General features: G+C 33.8%; 1 protein-coding gene across 10 annotated transcripts in view; it reads right to left on the bottom strand.

Annotated features, from left to right (window-relative positions):
* The window catches only part of LOC143243070 (uncharacterized), a 698,461-nt gene that overhangs the window by 571,721 nt on the left and 114,642 nt on the right, over positions 1–12,098 (bottom strand). The gene's annotated exons all lie outside the window — the stretch shown is intronic.

Raw genomic sequence — 12,098 nt, 5'->3', positions numbered from 1 at the left:
AGTTAATGTTGTACTTTGACTTCATCCATAGCTTTTCACACTCAACATGAGAAGTGAAGCCGTTATAAACAGGAGACAGATGAACTGATGGACAGACACCACTGTTCACAGTATATATAAAACAAGTAGTACATAATGTTCTCTGTCCAATCACATTCAGATATTGTCCACAGCTGTTTTCAAAGTCAGTCTTCACTGATTGGTGTTGATATCGAATTCTGTAACATCATAAAAGGGTGAGATAAAAAGTCTGTAAAAAGTAAACCTCTAAGAAAATTGTACGAAAAACGAGACTTGAGTATTTACTATGTCAAGAAATGAGAATTAGATAACAAATACAATAATAGGATTTGGGATAAGAAGTTAAAACAATAGGTAAATTGTATACTGGGAATCTCGTCAGACTTTGGTTTCTCACATCTTTGTGACTTACACTAAATAAATATTACAAAATTATAAAGTCAAAGAAAATCTGAGTAAAATTATTCGTACAGATTTATAATTGTTATTTAATGTTGTATGTTGTTCAGATATACCAGTGAAGTAGTCAACTGGGCATGTATGATGTTCAGTTTTACAGGGTAATTTAGTAAACCAGGTATCTGTGTTGTTCAGTTGTAGAGGGGAATTTAGTGAACCAGATATCTGTTTTGTTCAGTTGTAGAGGGTAATTTAGTGAACCAGGTATCTGTTTTGTTCAGTTGTACAGGGTAATTTAGTGAACCAGGTATCTGTTTTGTTTAGTTGTACAGGGTAATTTAGTGAACCAGGCATGCATGTTGTTGAGCGGTATCAGTAAAGTAATCAACACGATATGTATGTTTTACAGATGTACCAGGGCGGGGAGACCTTCTCGTGGTTTATGACGCTTCCACACACGACACTGCAGATAGCTGTTTACCCTTGTTTTGACAGTACAATAAGCATGTTTTGTTTCATCAATGGTTGAATAACTTTCCTTGTCTGTTTCTGTATTTAATTAATTCAAACACTAAATATTAAAATATGTTGGTAAAGAGTAACAGTACGAGTACTTACCATGAAGAACTCGAGAGGACTGTATCGATACGACTCGTGTATCTGTATGAAATTTGGCAAACTTTCAGTACACATAATATATATTTGTGCTGACATTTAGTGATTCAATAAAGAGGTGCACTGAGTAGTACGTGTTGTCTTCATTTGTTTGGTAAACATGTTACCTGCAAAGTAAAACTTACTTTGTATGTGATACTATTAAACAACATAGCAAATTAACAATGACAGAATGGACAGACAAATATTACGACTGTGGTTTTGAAGCGTGTGTCGCGGACACCTGTGAATATCGATCAAGCAAGCTCCTTTTGGCTGTGATCTGTCCAGCAGTGTCTTGTAAGTACAAACAATACATTCCCGATGCTTAGTCACAGGGTTGAGTGCCCCAAGTAAAAATTTCAGTGTCTAAATTAGGCTTTTCCGCTAGCTATGGGTTAACTAAAATTGGGGGAAGACCTTATCGTGGTTTATGTTGTTTCTATACACGACACTGCAGATAGCAGTTTGCCATTGTTTTGACAGTAAAATAACCACGTTCTATTACACGAATGGTTGAATAACTTTCCGTATCTGTTACTCCCGTATACGTTTATACCCTCGTCCCTAAGACATGTGTCCGACAACGGCCACTTGCAAACTCTCTCTTTCTTAACCTGAGGATGACCTAGGAAGGTCGAATCGTTTTTCTCTCCTCAATAAAAGTGTCAGTACCCATAGCAGCCATTGTGATACACAATACATGTGTTAGTACCCATACCAGACATTCACATATACAAGTGTTAGTACCCATACCAGACATTGTGATACACAATACATGTGTTAGTACCCATACCAGACATTCACATATACAATACAAGTGTTAGTACCCATACCAGACATTCTTATATACAATACAAGTGTTAGTACCAATACCAGCCATTCTGATAAACATTTTTATCTGAAGTGGGTTTCTCGTCATCAATAATTGTTTTTTTTTGCTTTAAATACTGAAGATGGAATCTGTAAAATATTGAAAACTTTGTCTCTGTTCCCTTCTGTTGTATTATTTCTTCATCTTCAATATAGTTATACTATTAATCATCAACCTTGAAATTTGCTTTCGTTCAGAAACATTGTTCGAAACGTTAATCAAAGTTTCTCCACTTTTAAAGAACCAAACCGAAATGTTCAAAAGTCGTTAGATTATCAGATTTGTCTGAAGATACTATTGTTTTGTTTTACATTGGGCTGAAGCTACACGAGGGCTATCTACACTAGTCGTCCGAAATTTAGCAGTGAAAGAATAGAGGTACCTAGTCATCACCATCCACTAACCACTCTTTCACAAACGAATATTGAGACTGACCCTAACAATGTTCTCCCTTCCCCCACACATATCATAAAGGGTGAGCATGTTTTGTGGAGTTGGATCAAGAATTTCAAACAAAGCATCAACAGAACATAAATTTCACTGAAAAAGTCAGTGTTCTGTACTAACCATAGAATCGTTGATACCAGTGTTGATTACACCGATGTACTGAACAAGTGGAACTAATAGAACGAAGACAAATTGTTCAGTGTGAACATGTCCAAAATTTGAGAATGAATTGACTGACTAACAACATTCATTCCTAGGTTCATCCTGACGACCAGATTGTTAACCTGTGTAATTATAACATAAATAATCAGTGTAAATCAGTGCTAGCTAAAGGTCTTCAGTTCTCTCTTCCACAACGTAGACTCTACGTACCTAATTTAGTTTACACTTTCAAATCACAATACAGACACCTGAAGGACCTTCTTATGAAAGATAAAATAACTCTTTATCGATTGAGTAACATTTTTATGACGAAAATAAAGAACTTTGCCTTTTCTACTTCTTGTGATTTTATCCATAATGTTCGTCCTTACCGTTTAAGCTCTGAAGAAATATTTTAAAAGAACTGTCGTTAAATAAAATATTTATGTTACATCGTCCGACAATAACATTATTATTCTTAACTAAAATAATTACTTGATCAAAATGGTGGTTATTCTTTACAACAAAAGCACATTTAAAATCCTTATTAATACCTATTAATTCATTATCATCGAACGTAACGAAACATTTCAAAGATACCTGTGAGAACTTAGAAATAAAAATATCGTAGACATTTGACTGATAATGAGACGACACCAAGTAAACCATCACAGTATATTAAGTCGCTATTGTGGGTTATATAGATATAATTATCCTAAATTTACTAAAATCACGAACTAAAAGCACAGTTTAATTAATAATACAGCAACATGGTACAGGCTATCTATTAACCATTGCAGAATTATCGACCCCAGTGGCTCAGCGGTATGTCTGCTGATTTACACGCAAAAATCCGGGTTTCGATACCCGTGGTGGGCAGAGCACAGATAGCCCATTGTGATTAATTCAAAACAAAAAGCAGCATTATCTTTCATTTAAAAAAAATTTTTAGTAAATCCAATATAAAGTATTAATTACGTTATATTTTCTAATTTAACTATTATCTAAAGGACATGGCGTGCATATTTGTATCTATGTAACCGAAACAACAAATACATTGTTTCACTATCTACTAAATGGCACCACACAAAACAATCTATAAAAATTCCCACTTTGGTATTCTAAATTCAGACAATTATAAAAATAACTACGATACGCACGACAAACCTTTGTTTATCAAAGAACAGAATTTTAAAGTACTGTCCTCATAACAAGAACCCGACTTTCACTAGAACTAAATCTGAAGGTTTTATTATATCTTTATTGATGTAATATCTAAATATAGTTTTAAGGAAAGGAGTTAAAAACTGTTAATTTTTAAATAAACGATAACACACTTAATAGACCAAAAATAATGTTTGCTTCGCACAATGAGAACAGTTTTCCACTGCATTAATTACTGTAAAAATAGTATTTTTATCTTAAAAAATGACCAATTTTTCTAAATTTTTCAGTTCGACATTGTCGAAAACAGCCCAGTACTTGTTAATCCTAATTGCTTAGCCTCTCACAGGTTGCAGAGTAAAGTGAATGTTACTTGTCTGACTTTTGCTTCTTATTTCAAGAAGTTGATTGAGATTTTTAGAATCATCTTATGTAAATATACAATAAAAGTATTCATACAAAACTTTAAACCAACAAATTGTACTGGTCGAAATATCCGTGGAATGTGAGGTTGGTAATGTTTTGCTATAAAATTTTGTTATTTCTTCTCAAAGTCGGCTATTATTTTAATGTCTGGTCTCCATAGTTACTATATGCAAATACTCAGTAATTTTGTGGTTTAACTTTATTGTTGCCTTTCTTCACAGTTTGTATTGGTTTCAAGTGTAACTATACTCTTGAATCAATTGTTGTTATGAAATGACGTACGCCAGGGAGAAGGAAATGATACAAAAATAAAACTGATAACTGAGCGGTAGCAATGGGAAAACTCAGAAGATATTCAAAGTTGAGTGATGAAAACGAAATTTTATCCTTTAAATCTAATAAAGAAATTGTACCTAGATTATAAATAAAAGGTTTTTTTCGCGATCACGTGTATGATGATTTGTCGGTGTAAGATCTTAAATGTGACAAGATTTTTATCGTCTGTAGATTTATTCTGTACATACGACTTTAACCTTTTATATATATTTATTTATATTCACTATATGCGTGTATTATATAAAATATAAAAATAGAGAGAACCACAAATATTTTAAGATTATATTAAAGTAAACAAATAGATTCTGCTAAGAAACAAGCATTTAAAGTTTAAAGATATACACGTTTACTAACAGTGATAAAAACAAAGTGTAAGATTGGGTGATACTCGTGGTTTTTTAACACTCCTACGAAAAAAATATTTACATCCACTAAAGTGATTTTGGGGCCTATCAGGCCCATATATTTTCAATAGAAACACAGTGATTTAGCAACATTCATTACAAACAACTTTAGAATGGCTCTGACAAACATTTTTTTTACAATTTGAGCAAACAATTTTCGACTGTCTATCTTTTGATCTGCCGCACAAATGGCATCGTCCTCTTTTTGCCCTCTTTGCAGGCGGTTCACATGAGGTTGTTTTGTCATTATCTTTGCAGTAAATTTCTTTGATTTCAAGCACCAATTGCCGTATAAATTCTCTTCTGGCTCTTGATTTATGTTGACGAAGAAATTCTGGATGTTTTGTCGAGTATAGAACGAAAGCATTGTACGCAGCAAGATCTAGAATGTTATAGAATATGCAGACTGACCAGCGCTTTGATCGCCTCTTTGTTGTATGATATCTCACCAGTTGATCGAGAGGGTCGACACCTGCCTTCGTTGCATTGTAAAGATTGACGATTTCGGGCTTTCCATTCTCTTCTACTTCACCAGACTGATGCTGAGAACTCAGTAGTAGCACATATTTTCCTGGTTTGTCTGAGTGCCTGAGAAGAGTGATGTCGTCATGGTAGAAAAACTTTGGTGATAACTCTCTAGATTTTGCATTTATTTCAGGAGGCAGGAAGGTTCTTGATTTCCGTTACATAGTTGTTCATCCACTGTCAGGTATTCGCTTGGGTTGTAACTGTTTTGCAATTTTCAATGAAAAATTCCAGACTCCAGAGATGGCGGCATCTTTGATTTCTCTATTTTTTTTTTGAGTGGATGTCAAATCTGATTTTTTGAGCTCATTTTTTTGAATTTGTCTTGTGTAATCAGTTTTCGCAAAAAATGGCAAACCGAATTCGGTTGAAAACATTTCGTCTATCGATGCATTTTGGATTTGCTTATTCCAAGGAAAAGATTAGCTGCGATCCATTTCCAGAGGTCTTCTTCAAAAATTGGTTCTTTCATGACGGTGTTTGTTGAGTGAATGATCTGTTCCATCATATTATCAGAAATGAAAATGTTGAATGTTTCGAATGGTGTAGAGACTCTTGGAGCAGCTTGCCTTGTAATGCCTGGGTTCCCATTGAATATATTGAGAGCTGCGGTTCTCCTGTTGATCCTTGAAGGTGTTGTTGAATAACTAAAATTCTTATCTTTGGACAAAAGTTCGTTCACTGGCATCGTAGTAAGATCTTCTTGATTACTTTCTTCACTTTCAGAAGGGTACGGAGCGATTTGTTCATCATTTTCGGCTTCAGAAGGATCATCATAACTTTCAGAGTAGTCTTCGAAATTATCATGTTCACTTTCATCGTCGGATGGTTTTGTCAGTAAATGTACAGCTTATCAAGAAATATCATTTTTGACACGGTTTGAAGATTTCAGCTCCTGTATATATAGGATTTGTAGATTCTTCTAGAATATTCTAGATTATTCTAAATACTTCTGTAAAGTTTCTAGAATGTTCTAGAACAGGCGTGAGCAAACTAGGCAATAATCAGGACCGTCTAAAATTATTGTTGGAGTAGAGTTATTATCCTAAATATCCATTTTTTGAAAATAAGTTGTAAAATTAATATATTTTTACCATAATTTGCTTCTTTCGGTTGCCCAGGCCTGTTCTAGAATTATTTAGGAAATAAATAAAGTCATTTTTATGTTTTTTGATCTGGGGCCTAATAGGCCCCAAAAATACCATAGTGGATGTTTAAAAAAAAATTAAATATTATTTCGCAAATGTCTGAAAAGTCAAAATATTATTGCTCCTTAAAATATAAAGGGATAGGGTCAGTTAATGGCAATTTCATTTTAAATATTAAATTATTATTAATAATAATAACCTTTCAAGTTGCTCTGGGGCCTATTAGGGCCCAATTTTCGTAGGAGTGTTAAACTATAATTCATGGAGCCCTTGAAATTAACGTATTTCTCATTTACTTTCTATGTTTTAAGAAATACAACAAAATGTAAACATTAATGAATAAATAGTAATATGCATGTATACATTATACAGTAATGTACGGTAGCCGAAATAGCGTAGTTTTGTAGGCAAATACGTAGTTAGGCCTACTGCATTTGTGTTATTGTCTAAACTAAGGTAAATTTAACACCACATTCAAAACTTGACAACTTTATAACAAGAGAACAGTAAATTTTATAAGCAAGTGCACAAATAACACCTTCATACACATATACTGCGAAATTCGACATACATAAAATGGATGAGCAGTAGCACTGAACACCTGCGACCTCAGATCCTACAACAATGGTTCCCAACCTTTTTTTTGGCCCACACCTCTAAAAATTTTAATATTTTCTCAGAACACCTAACAGTAATTATTTATTTAAGAATAAAGGTGAAGGTGGTCAAAACAAAATTTTATAATTAGTTGTAATGATATATAAACAAAAAACGAAACATTTGGAAAAGAAAAAATATTACAACAAACTAAAATTTGCATAAACCGGTTTTACATGGCCAACAAAAAATATGTTATTTGGTTGGGAACCACTATCCTACAGTGTTTACTGAACCGGCGAAACTTTGAACCTTATAATAAATATTTTTACAAATTTTAATTACAATTTTATTACCTTTGGAAATTTTGTTTATAAATGTTGTACCTACAAATTGTACTGGTCGAAGTACCCATGAAATGCAAGGTGAAACTTTTGACTATAAAATTTAGTTCTTTCTTCGCACAGTTCGATGCTTACTTTAAGATTTCGTCTCCTTAGTTACTATATGCAAATATTCAATAATATTATGCTTACATTTTATTGTTGTCTTTCTCAGTTTGTATTGGTTAGAAATCAAGCAATATATCATGCTTGAAGTACCTGGCTGCCAGATGTTCACAATGAATAATACAGTGAACAAGGAGAAACTCTGTAAAGCTGGGATCACTTTTAATAAGTGCAATTAATCCTTCATTTTTCCCCACCATTGCAGGTGCTAGCATCTGTTGCACACTGACGAGTTTACCAGTGGAATATCAGTATTTGTTCTGTCAAACGCATATTTAATGTCAACACCACGAGTTGTTTTTTTCAGTGCCAGAAGTCCAACATTTTTTTCACAGTTACATCAGAGGAAACATAACGAATAAATACCGCCAGTTGTGAGTTGTCTTGTATGTCTGTAGAATCGTCAAGGGCTAAGCTGAATACAAAAGAATTCTTTAAATCATTTTGCATTTTGCGTGCGACTTCAGTGCTGATCTGGGAGATACGTCTCTCTTTAGTGTGGCGTGAAGCTACTGGTTGTGCTGTTAATCACTGAAGTTTTGTGTTATTTGGATGTGACACTGCAGTAACTTCAGCTATATTCTTGTTAACAAATTCACCATGATAATATGGGCGTTTAGTACGAGAAATATTTCGTGATATAACAGAACTAGCTTCAGTCGTTGTATCAACTTCCTTACTGAACATTGTAAACAGTGTCTGCTGGCTATTTATTGATGATTTTAACACAGTTAACTTGTTTTATCTGTAATTATGATTTAGGTGGATAATCAGACGATACGTTTTTGTGATTTTTTTCACAGTGGTGTTTCAAGTTACTGGCTTTGTAATGACTGAGTAACACGTTGCAGGTAATATATAAAGATTTACCTCCTTTAACGGTGAATGTAAAATATTCCGCCCACTCTAGCTTAAAATTTCTGTTTTCATCTACACACAAATAAGAAATTTGTTTGCTTTTTTGAATTTCGCACAAAGTTACTCGAGGGCTATCAATGCTAGCCGTCCCTAATTTAGTAGTGTAAGACTAGAGGGAAGGCAGCTAGTCATCACCACCCACCGCCAACTCTTGGGCTACTCTTTTACCAACGAATAGTGGGATTGATCGTACAATTATAATGCCCCCACGGCTGGGAGGGCGAGCATGTTTGTCGCGAACCCGCGACCCTCAGATTACAAGTCGCACGCCTTAACGAGCTAGGCCATAATAAGATTGACCTAAGAATAACTTAATGTGTGATCTCGACAGATACCACGTACATGATGTAAATAGTCTTAAATACCTCTCCCATTTTGACATGTATTTAAGGAATGTTACACAAGCTGACCACTACGCACTAGTTGTTTTGAATTAAGCACAAAGCTACACAATGAGCTATCTGTGCTCTGCCCACCACGAGTATCGAAACCCGGATTTTAGCGTGTAAGTCCGCAGACATACCGCTGAGCCACTGGGGGGCCTACGCACAAGACACTTAATTATCGTTTTCCATTATTGTTTCATAATTTTCTTTTATAATTCTCTTATATTTTTATTATATTTATTTTATTTTATTGTTACGACAAATAGCAGTATCGTTTTCTCTATGAGAAAAGTAACATATAAAAAGAATATATTTAAATGAAATCAAACAAAAAGAAAGAAAAAATATTTAAAAAATCTCTTTTCGTGTCCATGCATAGACTGTGTCCTGAAGCGGGCCCGAGTACGGTGTTACACTCTATCAGCCTAGCCCAAAGCTATAACAACTAACAAACCCTGAACGTCATCAACGTTCGGGAAGGAGGAAGAGGCACCTGACCTTTCTGGGTATTTCACATCAATACCCAAATACCCACTTAGAGCGAACGAACGAATGTAGTAATTGAAAGCTTAGTAACAAGGTTTATTTGTAAGTGTAGTCATTGAAATTTGTAATTAGCGTTAATCATTTGATTCTTGTTAATTATTTTTTTATAAATCACCACAATAATATATTATTAATCTGCTATTACTAGAATATCTTCATTATGCGGACATATTTAACACTTAAACTTTGAAGAAAATATAGATTATAACTCAGAATCCGATTCGAACTGAATGAAATTGGATGTCTTATTCGATTTCGAGCCAAATTTAGCAATCTGGAAACTTAAGTGACACACCAACTTGTTATGTATATGTAGGCCTCTTGTAACCAGGCTTAGATTTAATTATAATTTTAAGTTGTGAATGTACATATTGTAAGTTATTAGTAATAATGCGCGAAGGAAGTTGTAATAATGTGATAAAATGTAGTAATCATTAAGTTTGTTTGTTTTGAATTTCGCTAAGCTACTCGAGGGCTATGCGCTCGTCGCCCCACTTTAGCAGTGTAAGACTAGAGGGAAGGCAACTAGTGATCACCACCAACCGCCAACTCTTGGGCTTATCTTTCACCAACGAATAGTGAGATTGACTGTAACCTCATAACGCCCCCACGGCTCAAAGGGCGAGAATGTTTGGTGCTACGGGGTTCTGAACCCACGACCCTCAGATTATGCGGGCCTTAACCCATCTGGCCATGCAGGGCCACTAAGTAAGAGTAAGACTTAAGATAATTTGAATTAGGTTGGTTAAGAATCCCAGTGGTAGTGATACTACATTAACAATAATCTGAGTAAATGAATAACATATATTGTCTATAATACTTACAGAACCATTTTTCTAAAGTTTTATTATTTTAATCTTGTTAGTTTAATACTTGTAATTAAACCATGAATTATGATGTTCTTGCTTCATGGTTGAGGTCTAACAAATAACTTAATATTTAGTATTAAATATTTGTACTGACAGTACAATGTTTGATACTTAGAAGTATTTACAATATTAATAAAATGTTTATTTTCTTACTAATATTCAAATTTTCTATAATATTCAAATATAATAAACCAAAATCTGTTTGTTTCAAGTTCTGTTCTTCATCTAAGAGAAGATTTTCCTGAAAGAAACAAAACAAACTGACTCAGTACTTCTGTCTATATGTGTGAAATTATTAATATCTTGTTAACAGTATATCACAAAATGAACACTGCAGAAGTTGGAAATATGTTTTGATACATGAAAAATTACATGTACACATAATTTGGACTGCACAAGGTGAAAGTTAATGTGTGTATAGGTAACTCTAAAAAGATAATCTGAAAACAGTCAAGGAATCTCATTAAAACATTATAATCTAAACTTGTAACTTTTAATATATATTGATATAAGATTATTTTTCCATGGTAAATGTTTCATAATGGCAACTTCTAATATATTAAGTGTATATTCACACAACTTGGTAGATTTTTACTAAACATTACAAGACTGTTGCACACTAAAAGTCATAATTTTTAATAGATAATTTGTTTTATAAATATTTGTTCATTTGCATTTTAACCTGGAGGTTAACTCTCAGTCTTCTACTTTGAGTTATCATTATTATCACAACATCACAAAAAAGATGTCTTTCAAAAATAAACCTCCCATGGACTTTGTGGACTACTTTCATAAGAGATTTTGTAATACTGGATCAACTAATTCATTTTTTTAACCTTTCTGCAATAAAATATATCAAATACAAAACCTTAAAACTTTAATACACAAACAACATTAGACTCGGCATGGCCAAGCGCGTTAAGGCGTGCGACTTGTAACCTGAGGATCGCATCCCCGTTGCGCCAAACATGCTCACCCTTTCAGCCATGGGGGCGTTATAATGTCACGATCAATCCCACTATTCGTTGGTAAAAAGAGTAACCCAAGAGTTGGCAGTGAGTGATGATGACTAGCTGCCTTCCCTCTGGTCTTACACTGCTAAATTAGGGACGGCTAGCACAGATAGCCCTCAGGTAGCTTTGTGCGAAATTCTAAAACAAACAAACATCATTACAATTTATGACAATGGTTGTTACAAATAAATGATTTATTTATATAAATTTTACAAACTCCCAAATAATTTAGTCTCTCTTTGGTTCAGAATTGAATATTGTATCGATGATCCAGGTCCACAATTAGCGAATTAATTCTGACTTGATGTTGTTATACCTTGCTCAAGTTAACTTGCCCTTTATTCTTAGCTGTCCTTGCACCACTTACAAGGTAACTTTTACCGACGAAGATATTTAATGTCCTCTAAGAAATACTAACGTCATAAGTTAATTCACTTATGTTAAATGGATTGTAATGTTCGAAATTTATAAATATTCCTGGTACAATTCTGTGGTTTTATGACGTTGATCACATTACAGCTTACGAAGCTTATAGTGTACTGACTCTAGCGACCAAACAACATACTATTTTTTCCCGCGCTTTTGCAATAGCTTTTATAGCTCATAGTTTCTAGAAAGTTCGGTAGACAACAATTGTTGATTTATGCTCCACCAATCAACATACTATTTTTTTCCCACGTTTTTGCGATAGCTTTTTATAGCTCATAGTTTCTAAAAAGTT

The sequence above is a fragment of the Tachypleus tridentatus genome, unplaced genomic scaffold, assembly GCF_004210375.1.
Source record: "Tachypleus tridentatus isolate NWPU-2018 unplaced genomic scaffold, ASM421037v1 Hic_cluster_2, whole genome shotgun sequence".
NCBI classification, from domain to species: domain Eukaryota; kingdom Metazoa; phylum Arthropoda; class Merostomata; order Xiphosura; family Limulidae; genus Tachypleus; species Tachypleus tridentatus.
The sequence above is the reverse complement of the archived record's forward strand: the minus strand, read 5'-3'. Positions and strand labels throughout refer to the sequence as shown.